The sequence below is a fragment of the Ursus americanus genome, chromosome 21 (genome assembly GCF_024610735.1).
Source record: "Ursus americanus isolate L20-20 chromosome 21, mUrsAme1.1.p, whole genome shotgun sequence".
Lineage (NCBI taxonomy): Eukaryota > Metazoa > Chordata > Mammalia > Carnivora > Ursidae > Ursus > Ursus americanus.
Window position 1 is genome coordinate 1,895,702 of NC_142147.1, and position 18,556 is coordinate 1,914,257.

Consider the following 18,556-nt stretch of genomic DNA (forward strand, 5'->3'; position numbering starts at 1 on the left):
GTGCTGAGCGTGCACGCCCAGGGGCTAGCACCAGCTCAGGGAGGGCTTCCTGGAGGAGGGGGACAGTGAGCTGGGATTTGAAGGACAAGTAGGGGAGTGGTAAAGGTGAGTGAGGGAGACTAGATGAGGCATGTGGAGGTCCTGGGTGGGAAGGGAGGCCATGGAGCCCCCAAGGACTTGAGCAGAGAAAGGGGGTGGGGCAGCCACTGGATCCCAGAGCCCTTGTTCCTCCTGAGACCAGCAAGGGGCCTCTGGAGGGTCATGAGCAGGGTGGGCCCAGGCCCCAGAAGCATGTAGAGAGGGCCCTCAGCGGGTGTGGGAGGACGGGCCGGGGGGCAGAGGGGACGCGGGTGCCCACTAAAGCTACAAACCCAGACGGGCCCACGGGGGGGGGCGCCCTGCCTGTCCCAGCCCCCAGTGGCGGAGGCAACACCACGTGTCTGCCTGAGCCGGTCCATAGGAGCTGGTGGGGGACTGGAGGGGTTTCTAAAAACTCTTCAAGTCAGACAAGAACTCAAACAGAGCCAAACAGTATGAAAGTCCCTTGGTTTCAATGGGGTTTTCTACCGGAGCCAGGAAACGGGGGTGGGGGTGGGGTTTCTAAAGAGCCTGAGTCCCACCTAAGTCTCTGGAGAGCGTGTGTCTTCTGGTCAGAATGACAGAGACATCCACTGGAGTGGTCTGCAAAGCCGGAGAACATTCTAGATCAAACCACAGCAGCTGGCTTCTCCTCCCCTGCCACATCTCTCCCCACCCCCATTTTTTTCCTATTAAAAATCCTCAAAAAAAAAAAAAAAAAACCACCCAAACTAACGAAGGACACGATGCCCGTGCGCTGGTGGGGTCGAGCAAGCCTGACTCACAAAGGCAGCCAGACACTGGCGGGGGTCACGAAGGTGCCGTCACAGAGGGACAGCCAGCCGCCAGCGCTCTGCACAGCAGCCCAGAAATGGCCTGTGCCTGACGCAGAGACCGCGCCCAGGGGGCTGGGGGCCGTGCCAGTGTCCTGGGGTGGCAGTAACAACAGACCCGTGTCCTCTCCCAGCTCTGGGACCAGAAGCCAGAAGCGCAGGCCGGGCTTCCCGGAGGGCCTGGCCCCCAGCGCCGGTGTCGCCGCCACCTCCACGCTCCTCGGCTTGCAGACACGCCACCCCGGTCTCTGCTCGGCTTCCTTGTCTTTCCCGCTCTCAGGACACTTGCCATTACATTCAGGGCCCACGTCACCTAGGATGACCTCATCTCCAGATCCTCGGTGACATCGCAGTGACCTCATTCTAAGGAAGAGCACAGTCTGAGGTTCCGCTGGACAGATCCGAGGCCCAGCGTCCCACCTGAGACAGGGCGTGAGGCTCCACCCTTCAGGACCCTCCGTCCCGGGCCAGATTCACCCCAGAAAGTAGTCCTGACCACCGCCTCCACCCCGCAGCTCCCCACTCCCTAGAATCGGGTGCTAGGCCCGGGGCTGCGGGGGAAGGGGGAGGAGTGCGCCGTCCACCTGCTACTTCATCTGGGGCGGGTCAGGCCTCCGTGAGCCTCCGTCTACCCAACTGTAGCGGGATCCCTCCCGCGCGTGAGGCGACACAGCACGGGCCACACACGGTCTGCTGGTGCCCGGTAGCAGCTCTCCGTGGGTTTTATATTTTAGCAGCTTTACCGAGATTCAGTTCGGACCCTGTAACACCTTCCTGTTCGACGGGGACGAGTCAGTGGTGTTTCGTGTCCTCGGAGCTGTGCAGCGATCACCGTGAGCTAATTCTGTAACATCGCCCTTACGGGAAAGCTTGCGCCCGTTAGCGCGCGCCCGCGGCTCCCCCGCCCCCGTGCCTGCACCTGCTCCTCCGCCCCGCGTTTTGGTGGCTGTGTCGAAAGTACTTCTCTCAGGCGGGAGCCGAGGACCCGAGGGCGGGGCCGTGGTCTCCGTGGACAGCCCCCGCCCGCTCTCTGCAGCACCCTGGCCGCCTCCCGCCTGGCACCGTGGAGCCCCTGCTGGAGGTCAAAGGAACTCTTTGCTATAAAAACAGACAGAACTCCAGAAAACCACCCTCTCGGAACAGCACAGAAGACAGAAGAGGCTCCAACACTCGCCCCAGACACAGAAGCAGCACCCGGAGCCCTGCCCGATCACCGCAGACCACCCGCTGCTCCCACCGGGGAGAACAGGTCTGGTGCGCTCATCGACTAACCATGTGCTGGCAGCGGGGACTCAAAGCACGAGGGAGGTCGCGCCCTGAGGAGGGGGCACGTCCGATGGTAGACGGCCAGTGTGCACAGAACCATAGAGCAGTGGGTGTCAGCAGTGGCCTGGGTGGCACACAGGCGTCCCTGAGCTGGAGGCGAGGAGGGGCTGGCCAGGCCACGAGTTCCAGGATGAAAGGACAGCAAGTGCAAAGGCCCGGGGGCAGGGGAGTGAGCCACAACAGCACGTCAGAACCCAGGGAGGTGAGGCAGGGAGGCAGCAGCCTCTGCCTTGTAGGGAGAGAGTGGGTAATGGCAAGAACCCTAAAGACTGCAGGTCTGGAACAGCCCCCTGTCTGGCTATTATGGCTGGATATACACATCTTTAAATTTACAAAAGCAACATGAATCCTTTAAAATTTTCTCTTTCAAGTGCAGAGAATGAATGTAAATCCCCCTCCACCTGTCTGCTCAACTATTCCACGTCCCACAGGCAACTACTCTTAATTCTGGCGGACTCCGGTTCTGCTCATGGTCCACGTACTCAAAGGCGCGCACGTCTCATTTCTGAAATCTAAATGGCGCCTTAGTCTATGTATTCTTTCCTGTCGGTTGTTTTGGCCCCTCATACGTCACGGCCGGGTCTGCGTCCAGGCTCACGGAGGTGTTTCTCATCGTCTTCGGCGCGTAATGAGCCGCTCGCCGGGCAGCAGCCCCCGCGCGCAGGCATCGCACACTTCGGACGCAGATGTTCGCACACCGCGCTCAGCTCTGCCTCTCGCCTTTTTGTTGTTGGGTGTTTTTTTAACCTAACGCTCTATCTTGGAGATTGTTCCACAGTAGCAAACACAGAGCTGTCTTGTTCTTTTTAATGGATTTTTTTTTTTTTCCAGAAATAGACTGAGCCCGGCCTGCTGATGGACGTGGAGACTGTTCTCGGCTTTGCAGTTACAAACCCGGTCCTGGTAGTTCGGGAACTTCACACACACACACCTGACTTCAAGTTGGCCTGTTTCCACACACCTGCTCTAACTTGGTGACGGTCAGTTTTTTAAAAAATCCTTCCCAAGCTGACAGGTAAAACACTGCCTGATTCCACTGTTGTTCTAGTTTGCATTGTGGTTAAGAGCGAGGCTGGGTTTCTCCTTGTTAACGTGCAGGAGTTTACGAGGACAGAGGGAGACCGTCCCCATTTCACAGGGGAGAGCACTGAGGCTCCTGCAGGCAAGTCCCCCTCTCCCCTGGGGGCGCGACGGTGGCAAGTGGCCACCTGCAACGGAAACGCAGCCGGGATGCCTGTGGGGCCCCAGCCTTCCTGTTAGGGGGGTTGGGGGGGGCTTGTCCCAGTTGCCATGGCAACCCGCAGGCGCCTCTCCTCAGGCACCCGTTTCTCTTAAGGAGCTGATTTTCCAACATCATTCGCCCTTCTCCCCACCGCCTCGCCGCCCCTCCCGGCCGCGGTCTATGTTTAGACTGAGCGCCCCCTCTTCTCCTCCCTCACCCCACACCCAAGCCCCCGCACACCAGGAATAGCAGGCGAACCGTCACCCTGCGAGTAGCCTACATACCCATTGAGCAAGTGGAAACGTGGCTAATTCGGGCACTGCACTTCCATCGCAGCCGGGCACACGGGCCACCTCTGTCTGGGACTGTCTGTGCCAGGGCGGGGGGGGCGGGCATCAGTGTGGGGGGGTAGGGGGTGGGGGGCCAGGAGATGGGGGCTGGGGGGGCAGGGGGATGGGGACAGGGAGATGGGGGGCAGGGCGATGAAGGGCAGGGGCCTGGGGGGCCGGGCACCGCATATCCTGAACGCACGGAGAGCTAACACACGTGGTGTGTGTCCGTCCTCCTCCCCACACGGAACAAATATCTACCCAAAACCTAGTTGAGAAAGCTCGTGCCCCATCGTCTGAGGTTTGCCTGCCTAATGCCCTGCCCGAAACCTGCTCTTTGAAATAACACTCAGGCACAAGCCACTAGTAAAGGAACCCGTTTGGCCACGATGTCTGCACTGGGCCCAGGACCCCTGGCCTCCGCAGGTCAGAGAGGAAGGGCGTGCTGTCCAGGAACCTCGGCAGGGCAACACCAAGGGGTGGAGGCCCAGCACAGTTCGGTCTGGGGCCACGTCCAGCGTCCAGTGGGGCCAAGTCAGCAGGGTGGTGAAGGGGACCATGCAATGGACGCTACCACCAGGGGGGCCCAGTGCAAGTGACAGATGGGCCCTGCGGTCACTCTCCCCTCCCTGGGGCCTTCTGCCCCTGCCCCAGGGGACGGGCAAGCAGGAAGGCAAATCTCCAGGCCCTGACATACCACTAGCTGATGGGGAACAAGGGGGCCCCTGCCACAGGGCCCACCAAACGTGCTATGACCCCACCTGCTCAGGGTGACCCTGAGTGCTGGACCCTCCAGGACCCCACCGGGGCAGTGGGCAATGGCGGGACGTGGGCTCCCTCACCCCCCCAACCTGATCACCATTGCGGAATGCCGAAGGGGAGGCCAGGGGGCAGGAGAGGTCAGGGGTTGGGGGCCGAGCTCCTGGTCCCATCCGACCACAGTTACACGACACAGCCATGGAGGTTGGGAATTTCAAGATGGGCAGGCTGGGCACTGAACGCCTGGAGCAGGGCCGCTGTGGGTGTAGGGGCTGCAAACGTCCTGGCCTCACACCTATGAAACCCACCCTGATAACTGCCTCGCCACCCTCTGGTGACGTCATGCTGCCTCCGACTCAGGAAGGGCCAGGATTAATTCCCCCCGGCCCCTCGATCTCTGACCAGGCGTTTCCCCTGGCAAGTCCTTCCTGCCCGGGCCCCTCCCCAGGCTGGGGCGGGTCCCCTCCCTCTCCCCACCCTGCTGAGAAGCTCCCAGAGCCACTGCTGCTTTTATCTCTTAGCTTGTATTCCTAGTTGGTGTGCAAGCTCTAGGAGACCGTGATCTTTATCCCAGGCGAGAAGAGCAGGGGCTGGCATGGGGCAGGTGCCAACACGGGCACCTGTCGAATCAATCCATCAATACACTTCTGTGGTTTTCCAGGAGCACCTCCTTTCCCCAGCTCCTCAGGAGCAGGACCGTGACCGTCCAGCATCAGGTGGAGTCTGCCGCACAGCGGGCACGCGCAATATCCGTGCATGGAAAGGACGGAACAGCACAGGCAAAGGCACGGACAAGGGCTGACGGGCACTCACTGAGGATGCCGTTCGTGCGGGCAGACGCTAGTCTGGGGTCCACCCACATGGGTCCTGGGACCTGGCACAGCACTGTTCACACAGCAGAATCAACACGTTTGTTGACAGAATAAGTAAAGTAAGGCCAGGTCCAAGGGGACCCCTGGCGGCACGGATGCCAGTGGGGGCCATGCTCTGTGCTCCCACCTGCGCCCCCATGGGTCTCCCCCGTGGGCCTGCTTCTCCCAGGGGCGCAGTGATGGGACAAATGGGGGCAAAGGCCACTTACTGGAGGTACCATCTTTCTAGCTGCCCATCCCTCCCCGGGCCTCCGTCCTTGCTGCTGGGCGCCCCGCGGCAGTCACCCACCCGTGTCCGTCCAAAGCCCTCCTCAGCCCCTCATCCATTCTGTAGGAGGGACGCCAGTCCCGGTCAGGCCCCCGGGCTTCTAGCAGCCAGCTGCCCAAGGGGTGGCCCGGCTCGCTGCTGACGCAGCGCCACAGAAAGCCCGCCATCTCCACGGCTCCGTCCAGGAAGGGCAGAGACGCTCTGGAGACAGGCACATGGGCTGGCCCAGCAGCGGCCTTCAGGCAGCCAGGGAGGCGGCTGGGTTCAACGTGCAGCCGGACACATAAAATGGGGGACCCAGGGAGTCCGTGCACACGGCCCCGTGGGAGGGCCAGGCCGCCGCTGTGTTGTGGCTACAGCCAACAGCAGATCCAGCCTGGCCTCCCCTCCCCCCGAACTGCACCCAGACACCAGCCACGTGGCCCCAGCCGCCCCGCTTCCCCGAGCCAGGCCGGAGCTTTCACCCCAGGCTGCAGACCGCCAACACCCTGCTGTCCCACACGGCTCCCGTCTGCGCACCTGATGCTGCGATCACCCCACTGTACAGAAAAGGACCCCGAGGCACCGCATGCTGGACAACCTGCCTGAGGGGACCGGCAAGCGTCTGGCCCAGGGGCCTGCTCTTCCCACCATGATGCAGCGTTCTCCAGGCACAAGCATTAGCCTAAAGGGAGCCAAGCCCCCCTTTCTTGAGCCACTCTGGGTGCTCAGGCTCACCGGCCCACCCCACGCAGCAGGTGGGCATCTCGGGTCCCAAACCTGCCACCCACCAACACCACGACGGGGTCTCCTGTGGGGGAGGGGAGCCAGGGCCCACCCCCTGCGTGCCCCGCTACTGTGGGGGCTCAGGGCAGACCCTGTACCGCACCCTCCCCCCACCTGGCCTGAGACAGCCCGTGTGCATGGCGCCCCGCTGCTCCCCCGCCCACCCTAGAAGCTAGGGGAGGCTTCCGTGCTGGCGTGCACTTCCCTGAAGGCCGGGCTGTGGGAGGTAACCTCCCAGGACGCGGGGAGGATTAATGACACGTTTGCACAGTGTCTGGAGCCCCCTGGAGACCAGGCCCAGACGCGTGCAAGCAGCAAGCTGGATGGCAGAGCTCGGCCCAGTGCAGCGCCCCAGGTGGCGGGAGGGGCGCAGGGGCTCCGAGCCAGGGTCGCAGCCTCGGGGCGGAGGAGGGCAGGGAGTGGCTCCCGGAGCCAGGTTCTTTGCTCTGCAGGGACGACAGCCTGACGGGTCGGCCACAAGGACCCCTCAGACACTGACCATTCGGCCAACTGGCCAGGGAGGGAGGGAACAGGGCCCAGTGGGCCGTGAGCATCACCTGGGCCCCAACCAGCCACACTGACTGCCCCAGACACTTGGCGAGGCAGGCGCCGTGCTCCCGCTTTACAGAAGGGAAGCCGTTCGCTGGGAGGCATGTCGGGCGGCCTGTCGGGTTAGGGTACTCCGCGCAGAGGGAACCCTCCCCCTAACTGTCCCACGACTGACCCAAGACGTCTTCTCCTCCATCAGGATTGGCAACTAGGGGCAGAAGGCCCAGCCTCCGAGCCGTGTTCAGGCGGCAAAGGCAGTGCTTCTGGGGTGGGGACACCAGGAGGGCTTCTCAGAGGAAGTGCACCGGAGGAGGCTCAGGAGCCGTGGGAACAGAGGCGACCAGCGTGCTCGGCTCGTGGGTGGGGTGCAAGAAAGGGAAGCCCCAAAGCAAGAGGGACACTGGAGGGCGGGCAGGGGTCCGCCGCTCCTGCGGGGGGCAGACATGGCCCGTGGCCTGGAGTGAAGAGTCCACTTCGCCTTGTAAGGGGCTGCGGAAAACAGGGAGCACCTTCTGTACCCGAGACCCCAGAGCCGGCAAAGCCTGAGGCGACCTGCCGTGCCCTCTACAGACAGCGTGGACCCGATCAAGGGGCGCCCTGTGGGTCAGTGTCTAACCTCGTCCCCTGTGGGGCTCCGAGAGGGGCAGTACCTCGCCCAACACCACCAGCCGTCGCCGTGGAGAATGCGGGCCAGGCTCCCCTGTGATCCCGTCCTGTGACCCCAAAACCACAAGAGGGCTCGCACACTCCTGAGTCCAGCCTGGGGGGAGTGCTCTTCTCTTTTTGCTGGGGTTTGGGGGACGGGGGACAGCAGATCGAGGGGAGGCTTTCGGATCACACGTGACCCTCCCCTCTGCCCGTGCTCAGATGCGGACCCGGGGCAGCACGTCACCGCGCTGGATCGAGTGCTGACCCCGTTTGGGAAGAGGGTCTTTGCAGACACGATTACGTTAAGGGTCCTGAGACTGACGACCACCCTGGGTTATAGGGTAGACTCTAAATGCCTTTGTGAGTGTCCTTAGAACAGGGGAACAGAGGGGAAGGACGCACATGGCCACGGAGGCAAGGCGCGGAGGGATGTGGCCACCAGCCACGAATGCCTGGGGAGGAGCTGGGAGAGACAGGAAGGACCCTTCCCTGGCACTGCTGGGGTGAGCGAGGTCCTGTCATACCTTGGTTTGGGACTCTGGGCTCCTGTCGTGCGAAGGCCCAGCCCCCAGTGCTCCGCCGCGAGCCCGCCCCTGAGAGAAGAGAGCAGGTCTCCAGGCAGCTAACCCTTGTGGGGTCATGGCTCAAGGATCCTGGCTTGGTGCCCTGGGTGCCCACCCTGGGTGAGAAGGTTCTAGTGGGGCCTTCTGCAGAGGGCCAAGCAGGCAGGCTTGCTACTTCCCGGGCTGGGGGCCGGGGAGGAGCGGGCTGCTAGCTCAGGGCCTCGGTTTCCCCCTGTATGCAATGGGGACCACGATGCCCATCCCACCAGCGTGATGGGAGTAAGGGCGTGTGGCCAGCCCCGGAGCTTGACAGCTCTGGGGCCCTTCTGTCCTGCTAGCGGCCTCCCCGGGAGCCACTCACTCAGTGACAGCCGTGCATCCGCGAGGCAGCCCGCGGGGTCCAGGCCTCTCCAGCAGCAGAGACCCGGGCACCTCTGAACCACCTGCAGGGGCCAATCTCCACCGCCCCCCCCCCCCACGAGGACGCTGGTTTGGTCTTCCTTGTGCCCTCGGATGGCAGCGGCCAGCCGGAGACCTGGGGGCAGGAGGGGAAGGAGGCCCAGGCCTTCGGCTGCACCCCTGCAGGTCTGTCTCCTCACCTGAGGGGTGGGACGGTGATGGCACAGGTGACTGATGCCTGTGAGCTGCTGGGACAGGGCACGGGCCGGGCACGGCCGAGACGACTGTCAGCGGACCGTCAGGGGCCGCGCAGCCAGGGCGGAAGGTGGGACGCGGCCCCAGGAGCAGGTGCCGTGGGCGACGCGGGTCTATGCGGATCAGTTCGTGCCTGCGGATGCACCTCCCCCAGGACCGCCCTCCTGTCGCTGTCGCCAAGCTGGGCCTTCACCCCTTGAGAAAACCAGCCCTCCAGTCAGCAGAGACTGTTGCTCTGAAGGGACCCCCAGGGAGATGCAGAAGGTTTGGGGGTCTCTCCGCATGCTGCCAGAACCCCATTTTGGGAGCTCTGCTCCCCAGCCACCTGGGGAGGCCAAGCAATGCCAGCAGCTCCATGGGCGCAAGGGGACTGCGCGCCGTGGCCCTCGCCTCGCCTCCGCCTGCCCCACTCCCTGCTGCACCCCCAGGCGCCCTCAGGGCCGGAGAGCAAGCGGGGTGCAGGCCCCCAGGGAGGTAATAGCTTTAAGCTCTAAATTCTTCAGCATTTCCTTAAGTCAAGGGCATTCTCTCCTGGAAACACAGTGCGGTCAGTGCGGCACACGTGTTCCTGAAAATCACCCCGCCGTGTGGGATCCCACAGCATAAACGCACGCTTTGCGGGGAAACTCAAACACTTCATCAGTGACACGTAAAGATGGGAGCCCGGTAAGACAGCCGCCCAGCTTCACGTGCGTTCAGGGGTCAAACGCATCAGCACCGCACTCAACATGGCCCGCGGCTCCCGGGGACGGCAGGGCGGCCACTGCGGGGGCTGGCGGTGCCAGTGGGGAGGCTGGTTCTGAAGCTCGGTGTGTGCCCTGTCCCTGCTCAGTTCGGGGGCTGCCTGTCCGCCCCGTATTTACATGTTTCAACACGTAATTTACGTTACGTTCAAACCGATCCCTAATCTGGAGCAGACGCTGTAGCAGAACTCGCGGTACAAGGACGCCATCGAGAAGCCACCTGCAAACTGTCCCATCACCTGGTCTGCAGCCTGGATCACGCCTCACCTCATGGTCCCTGCATTCCCAGCGTGCAGAGGGGCAGCAAGGCTGGTGAGTGCTGCTGGGCTGGGCGGACGGCAGCACCTGACTCCGTGGGGCCCCGACGTTGGTGCAAGGGTCTATATTCATCCCTGCGGGTGACGGCAGAGCTGCTGCGGGTCACGGGGCTGCCGGGAGGGTGGATTTCACGGGACACCAGAGGAGGCTGCTGGGCCCTTGGGTGGCAGGTGATTAGGGACTGAGTAACATTTTTATTTAGGGGCAAATGGGGGAGAACCAGCCAGCCGACCCTGGGGGATAGTGTGCACCTCACCCCAAACCTTCCGCGAGGCCCCTCGGATACATGGCCATGACCCAGGACTGACCGTGGAAGGACCGAGCCTCACGTTCCCCTGGTCTTCTGCTCTGAGCACCTGATAGGACCCTGACCCAAAACAAACACCCCAGACATAAGCCGGGACACCAGTGCCAAGCCCACCAAAACAGCCACAACCCAGGCCCGTTAGCGGACAGTCCCAGGAAATCAGATACGAACCCAGCAAAAACAGGTGACGGGGGGAAAATCCAGCTGTCCCTTCGGTTTCAGGGCTGCCCAGAGTCTGTTGCCAACAGAAACAATGGGCCTGGGGCGCCTGGGTAGCGCAGTCGTTAAAGCGTCTGCCTTCGGCTCAGGGCGTGATCCCGGCGTACCGGGATCGAGTCCCACATCGGGCTCCTCCGCTATGAGCCTGCTTCTTCCTCTCCCACTCCCGCTGCTGTGTTCCCTCTCTCGCTGGCTGTCTCTGTCACATAAATAAATAAAATCTTTAAAAAAAAAAAAAAGAAACAATGGGCCTGCTGGTTCTCGGGGTCCTCCAAGGTCGGCGGGGCACCTCCCAGGCCAGGCACCGCCCACGCCAGCCTTGCCCACGGCGCACCTCTCACGACAGGGCTGTCCCAGCGCTGCGGTCAGGCAGGCCCGGAGACGCGGGAAAGCTGGGCTGGGGGCGGCGGACTTCCCTGTGCTTGCCATAGGCAGGCGCGGCCCGTAGGCGCGACCCACAGGCCCTCTCAGGGTGGTTTTCAATATGTGAGCTACAGCTCGTGGGGCCACCAAGGAAACCAATTATTTGGAAACGTTATTTACAAATCACATTCGAGAGCCAGGCACACACGGTGCTTCTCGAAGAACACGTGACACGAGCCATGAATGTGGCCTGCGCTGCCCTGTGACCCCGTGGCGCTGGGTCAGTGCTACTCCACGGCCCGGCGCTCCCACCACTGGGGCCAGAATGCCTGGCTGGGAAGACACCAGGTTTCATCGAGGCTGGCGCAAGGGCAGATGTCATCCCTCTCCATCCGAGCTGGTCGCGACCCTGCTCTGACCCCTGGCAGGCTGGGGCACAGTCCCCAGACATCAGCCCTCACCGCAGCTGCCCCCGAGAGCCTGAGCCCCAGGCCAGTCCACACTCAGGGCCGAGGCCTTGCTCCCTCCAACAAGGATCTACTCTCACCCACAGGTTCGGACGGTGGGCCTGGAAAACGCGTGGTCAGCACAGCCACGGCCCCAAGACGTCCACGCCCTACTCCCTGGAACCTGGACTGTTCCCTTGCACAGCGGAAGGATCCCTGCAGGTGTGATTTAGTTAGGAATCTGGAGGTGGGAGAATTTCCCGGACTACCCAGGCGGACTCCATGCCTCCACAAGGTCCCCGGCGGACGGGAAGGAGGCAGAAGGGTCAGAGTGAGAGGAGGGACAAAGGCAGCAGAGGTCGGAGAGCGAGCCCGGGGACCAAACTGAGCTGCTGACCAGCAGGACCGGGGAGGGGCCATGAGCCATGGGACGAGGCACTTCCAGAACCAGAAAAAGCAGTGAAGGGCTGCTCCCCGGCGCCTCCAGAAGGAACCAGCCCGGCCCATGGCTGATTTAGGCTTCAGACCTCCCGAACCACAAGATAACCACCGTGTTTCCAAGCCGCTGACCTCTCCGTGTGTTGTGGCAGCCATAGGCCACCGTAGGGAGGCCCAGAGCATCCAGAGCTGCAGCCCTGCTGGGGAGGGGCACGAGGACCCCCCCCCCAACCCCGTTCCCATCTCCTGCTCCGTGCCTGGCACTGTTCTAAGCCGTTGTCCCATTTGACAAGATGGGAAAACTGAGACTCAGGGAAGGGAGGATGGGTTGCACGAGATCCCACAGATGTGTCCCAGGAGGACACAGGATCCCCCAGACACGTCCCTCCAGCTCTATGTGGGCTCGTCATTTAGTGCCCAGGACGCCCTGTGGGGTGGGCGCTGCTGTCCCATCTTACAGACAAGGACAGTGCAGCTCGGGGGGGGGGGGGAGATGTGAGAGCTGCGTATCTGGGAAGAGGCGGCTGGTGGGAGGCTGGAGACCCGCCTGGGACGGTGTGGCTTCCCCTCTGACTCTGATGGCGGCAGCGGGGATGCGGGTGTGGACGGGTTCCAGCCTGCCTGCACGGGGCGCCACAGGAAGCAGCTGGGGCCGCGATGCCCGGTTCTGCCTGAGCACAAGCTGACGTCACAGACCCTTGGGGGTCCTGGGAACCAGTGGAGAGCAGACCTGATCAGCTGGGCCCCCCGTGGCACAGAGTCCTGGGCCTGAGTCTCGGGCACCCCCAGCTCTGCCTCCACCCCTGGACATCACCCTCGGGCTCACGTACTCTGCCCTCCCCGCAGATGTCCATCCGCCTGGGGGAGCACCACAGCCTGTGCTGGGGGAAGCCCACTGCCCTAAAACAGACTCTGGGGAGCCCCTCTGGGAGGGCTGTCGTACTGCCAAGACAGTCACGTCTCCAGGCTCGACCACAGCCTGGGGGCAGGCCTGTCACTAGCTCCTCTCCACGCCAGGAGACCGAGTCTCAGACAGGTGACGGCACCCCACTCGCTCTCCAACCTCTGCTGCCCCCTGTCCCCACTCTGACCCTCCTGCCTCCCACTGGCAAGGACCTTGTGGAGTAGTGAGTGGACGTCCAGGGCCTGAGCTCCCTCCCACCTGCGAGGCCCAGGAAGCCTGCTCCTCCAAGGCAGAGAGAGGCAGCCTGGGGGGGACAGGTGGGGCCGGCACCTGACTTCTCACCTGGCTCACACCTGTGGTGGGAGGTGGGACGGGATGGGGTAGGGGGACACAGCGCTGCCCTAAGAATGGCCATAGACCAGGAGGGTCTGGAAGGAGTGGTGCCTGCGCCTCAGTTAAGGAAGGCAGGTGGGGGACTCCAGGTGGGGCCCCCAGGCAGAGGGAGTGGCTGCAGGGCGAGTGCCCGGACCGGCAGGAACGCCAGAGCTCGGGGGGTCTTGTTGGTGCAACAGTGAAGTCTGCGCTTCGGGAAAGGACGCTGCCTGTGGAGAAGGCTTCAGAGAAGACAGGACCAGGGTAGGCCGCTGGAGGATGGGCTCCAGCAGGGCCCGGTCAGGGGAGGCACCCGGCGGGGCCTGGGTTTTCGGCCCGCCCCACTGGGTGTGTGGCGGGGCCACTCACGGAGATTTAACACAAGCTGGGCACAGTGCTACCGGCGCACGCCCGTTAGGATGGCCACCATCAGGAAACCAGAACACAGCGAGTGTTGGCGAGAACGCGGAGGAACTGGAGCCCAGTGCCCCGTCGGCAGGAACAAGGAATGCAGCAACCACCGTGGAAAATAGCCCAGCAGTTCCTCAAGGGACAGAGCTGAGCACCACCCCTTCCGGACACGTCCCACGGGCAAGGAGAGCAGGGTCTCGAAGAGGGAGCTGTACACACGTGTCCACGGCAGCACTGTCCACAACAGCCACAGGGTGGAAACAAGCCAAGTGTCCGTCGAGGGATGGTGGGCAAACCACACGTGGCCCGTCCCTGTGGCAGAAGGACCCGTCAACCATAAAAAAGCCAGGAACCCTGACACCTGCTAGAGCCAAAGGGACCCTGAGGACATCATGCTCAGGGTGAGAAGCCCATCACAGCAGGACAGACACTATACAATCCCACAGATGTCCCACGGATGTCCACGGATATCCCATGGATGTCCCACGGGTGTCCACATATGCCACAAAGATGTCCCAGAGATGCCACAAGGATGTCCCACGGATGTCCACGGATATCCCATGGATGTCCCACGGGTGTCCACATATGCCACAAGGATGTCCCACAGATGTCCCACGGATGTGAGGCCTGGTGGCATCCATCCGTGGAGACACAGCTGCTTGGGGGCGGTGGGGCTGGGGAAGGCGGGGGTCAGTTTGGGAAGACGGACTAGTTCTGCAGGTGGTGGCAGGGACAGCCACGTGACCACATGAATATACGAAGCACTGCTGACCTGGTCACTTAAAACTGGTCAGGGTGGTAAAACGCATGTTCTGTGTCCTTCACTATAGCACAAACTTTGGAAAAACCTGCCACAGGCACCAAGGGCCGGAGAGGACAGCTCCACCCATGTCTGCTTCTGGGCAAACCCCCGAGACAGACAAGCGATTACACGCACGCTCCTCTTGGTGGCCCCAGTCTGTCAGGGCCCTTCTGCTGAGTGCAGCCTGGCCTCTGAGTCCTTCCAGACCCAGAGCACTTGGCAGCCACACCAGTTGGTGGACGGTGGATGGTGGCCAGTGCCCACCCAGGAGCCATTCCAGACGCGGGGCGGGTTGGCTCAGGCCTTGGCTGTGGGCGCCATGCATCTTGGCCGTGCCAGTGGTGACTCTGGACTCGGCAACAGGGGCCCTGCTGGCGACTGCTCCCTATCCAGCCACTTCACGTCACCTCCCGCCAGCGCCAGCCTGCCGGGCCACCTGCTGGGGAAGTAACTAAGGGTGTTCAGTTAGAAGGGGAGGAAACCGGAGCTGCAGGGGCAGACGCGATTCTCCAGACCCGCCTGCCGACAGCGGTTGGAGTCCAGGCCCCCAAGCAGGTGGCGTGGGGAAGGACAAGGGTGAGCACCGCTCTCCCATGGTGGGAGCACAGCCCTGTAACCCCCCGCTGGCCCCACACAGGAGGTCGCCTGCAGGCCTCCCTTGCCAGACAGCCCTCGGGCCTGTCAGAACCCACAGGTGGAGACAGACGGAATCCCCGTCCACACGCTCCTGGGCTCTCCCCAGAAGGCAGAGAATGCCGAATTCTCCATCCAGAGGCACTGCACGTAGGTTCGAATCCCAGCCAGGCGCTCAAGGGCTCGGTGACCTCAGGACATCAGTCTCACTGTCCAGCTCTCGCTCACCCGCGTGGTATTTGCTGAGCACATGCCCGGTGCCGGGTTCGCGCCAGGCCCCTGCGACACGGCCTCACGCGCAGGCAGCGCCTTGGCACCCAGAAAAGGAGCGACATCGGGCAGGTGGGAGACACAAAGCCGGCCACGTGGCCTTGTGGAGATGGGGGCGGCACAGCTCCCACGTGCTCCGGGAAGGCTAAGCAGGGCGGGGACACTGAGGTTCTCAGGAGTGACCACTCCATGGCCAGTAGCCGCCTACCCCTCGGTGGGGCACACGGCCACCAGAATGGGAACTACGTGTCCCAGCCTCCCTGCGGCCGAGTGGCCAGGTCACTGAGTTCTGGCCAATGGGGTGTGTGCCCGGTGCCCACCCTCTGGTCGCGGCTCAGAGGAGGGAGCAGCAGGGATGTTACCGCGAGAAATAAGCGTCTGTGTTGTTTAGGCCACCGCGGGCTTTCCCACTATGGTTTATGTTCTATCCCCACCAAATTCGCCACATCAGCCCCTCTACGTGCACAGTTCAGGGGCACTGATCACCCCACGCCGCTGGACAGCTAGGGGCCTCTTCACCGCCCCACACAGGAGCCCGTCCCCCTTAACCAGGAGCCCCTGGTCTGCAACACTTGGTCACGGCCGCTGGAGCCGAACAGCACAGCCGGTGAAGGGGGAACATACGTGCCGGGACCGGAAGAGCCTCACAGCAGAGCACACGGCCACCTCCTCAGCTGCGACACAGGCCTAACGGGTCCCACGCGGCCCCCGAGGAGGGACAGAGACCCCGGGGCACCCGGGGCACCCAGGGACCAGCTGGAGGAGGGACGTTCACGGTCAGCTCACCTTGGCTGGTTCACCTCGAGGGGCACAGCTTGCTGGTGACCCTCAAAACCCGTCGAGGCCCCACCGGGGGCGGTGAACTCGGCACGATTTTGCAGAATCCGCTGGGAGGGTGGGAAGGGGAGCTCGTTGGCCAGTGGAAGCAGGGGAGGGGCACCCGTGATCCCCGAGCGTGCACGTGGTGGCAGGTGCGGCGTGCACACTTCCTGTCCCCCGGACTGCATCTGGAGCCTCCTGGGAGGCAAACCCAGCAGAGTGTGGACCTGGGACGGCCACACAGGTCCCCTCCACGGAGGCGGGATGCCAGCCAGCGGGACACCACGTGGGCCGTGACATATTTTCACTGTCACCCAGGAAGTTATAGAATAGGAAAAACAGGAAAGGAAGATTAAAATGGAAGTGGAGGGTTCCCGTTCCACAGGCAGGGACACAGAGGCCCAGCAGTGAGGCACCTTGGCCAAGGGGCCCGCACGGGAGCCAGGTCTGGCGGCCTCCGTGTGACCGGACGGTGCCGACCGAGGTCCCGACCCGGCGTGGAGCAACGAGATCTTCAAGGACAAGGCAGAGCAGGGCCGCCACGAGTGCCCAAGCCCTGCTAGCCTCCGGCCCCCCGAAGCTCACGGCTGGCACCAGCCACGACCACGGCGAACAACAGTGACCTGCCAGGCATACCCTTCAAGTGCTCGCAACACAGAGCAGCTCGTCCGCGGGCACGACGTTTTGTAGGCTCAGCGGGGATTTACCCCACGTCTCTGCCAGGAGGTTGCCAGGTGAGCCGAGCACCTGTGTGGTCACCCTTGGGCTGGGCGGAGCCGCAATCAGAACCCAAGGGAACAGCATCTGCGTGTGGCCGAGACGGGACCCAGAGCCCGTGAGCTGCTGCAGGTCCGCACCAGACTAGAGGCTCCCAGGCTGAAGACCATTACGATCCCGGAGGGCTTCCCGGTGGCAGGGATGTGCCGAGCATCCCATGAACATCTTCCTGTTCCATTCTGCTGCCCTGGGAGTGGTGCCCAAGGTACAGATCAGGAAACTGAGGCTCTGACCCTATGGCCCACAACACGGACTCCTCAGATAGGTTCAGCTGTATCAGCAAGGTTCCCCTCCTTCCCCTCATCCTTCCTATATCTGCTGCACACAGAAGTCTTGACTTCAGGGAGCTCATGGTCCCAACAAACTAGGAACTCCTGCACCTCAAGACAGACGCCAACACAGAGGAGTCCCAGAAAAGGAGCAGCCGACACTCCTCCTCCGGGTCGGGGATGAGTTCAGAGAGGTGCGTCTGAACTGGGTCTTGAGGGTTGTGTAGGAGCTCACTGGGCTGAAGGAAGGGCACTCCAAGCAGAGGGAACGGAATGTGCAAAGGGGAAACCCGCCAGAGGGTGGTGGGGTACCCATGCAGGATGTCGGCCAGGGGGTGGGAGGACCCAAGGCCAGAATTGAGGAGGGCTGTCATTTAGCAGGGAGTCTGGACTGTATCCTGGAGACTCGGAAGCCCTGGAACAGAGACCGGACTCCTCACAGCTGCTGATGTGCGGTCTGTTGTGTGCAGAGACGACCGGAGAGGAGGCACTGCAGACGGGCAGGGGCGAGCTCTCCCAGAGGAGGTCCCTGTCCTCACCTCTCGGCACCAGCACAGACCTTCCACAGAGCTGGGCCAATCCGCCCTCGCAGGTCCCAGGCCCCGAGACAGGCCCCCACTGATGCTTCCATACCTACTGGTCTCCTGGTCATTCTGGATCTCCGTGGGCATCTGGAGGCCAGTCTGGATCGTCTGACAACCCAGTCGGAGTTACAGAAAATGCTCAGTGGGGTTGGACCCTGACTGCCTGATCCCCTCTCCACCCCCCCAAATTCTCTTATTCCCAACGTGCCAGCAGCAGGTGCCCAGCTCCTTCGAGAAGAGAACGCCCCACAGACCTTGCGTCAAAGCCAGTTCAGGGACTGGCCTCGGCAGTCACGGTCTCCAGCCGATCCCTGGTGTCCAGGAAGAGGACGGAGCACCAACTCCAGGGGGGCTTGCAGGTGGGTGCCCGGCCCTCCCTGAGCTGAGGGCCTCCCAGGCCCCACCTATGCCGTGGGGAGGGCAGAGGGGAGCAGGCACGTGGCCTCCGCAGCAGGGACCCCACTGAGGCCCTGCCCTGCACCACACTCAGAGCCAACAGCACCATCCCGGTCACGGGGAAGGCACGGGCCAAGTTGGGGCGCTTCGGAAACTGACAGGCATTCAGCCACAAAGCCAAAACTCGAGCGTCTGATATCCATCAACACGTCTGCTTTCCTTCGCAAAGACAGGCTCCCACTCCACACAGGTGCTGAATTTTTACTGGAGCCTCCCATCAGAAGCACCTTGGAAGCCGTATGTCTAAGCAGTGTTGTGACATGCAGAAACCTTCATGGCGTCGGAACGGAAGCATGGGGACAGAATCCCAGAAGCGCATAGCGTCCTTGACATGGACACACGTGTCTACGTGCACAGCAAACATGCACCCTGGACAGAAAGTCCCACCCTGCTGGCAGTGACACTCGGAGGTGGTGGGCCTGGAGCCTGGGTTTTAATAACAGGGGAGGAAATCGCTACATCAGAAGAGGCTGAGCAGGAAACAAAGGGGCCCCTGGTCTTACTTTAGAGGCCTGGGCGCGGGGTCCCCCCTGCCAGCACGGCCCCCTCCTCTGCCTGT

General features: G+C 62.8%; 1 protein-coding gene and 1 long non-coding RNA gene across 2 annotated transcripts in view; one reads left to right on the forward strand and one right to left on the reverse strand.

The window, feature by feature from the left end:
• Window positions 1-18,556, reverse strand: part of JPH3 (junctophilin 3) — a 77,120-nt gene that overhangs the window by 15,874 nt on the left and 42,690 nt on the right. The gene's annotated exons all lie outside the window — the stretch shown is intronic.
• LOC123776655 (uncharacterized) lies at window positions 9,062-10,645 on the forward strand. Its single transcript, XR_006775429.2, has 3 exons — window positions 9,062-9,532; window positions 9,784-9,921; window positions 10,130-10,645. It is a non-coding gene; the product is annotated as an uncharacterized LOC123776655 (long non-coding RNA).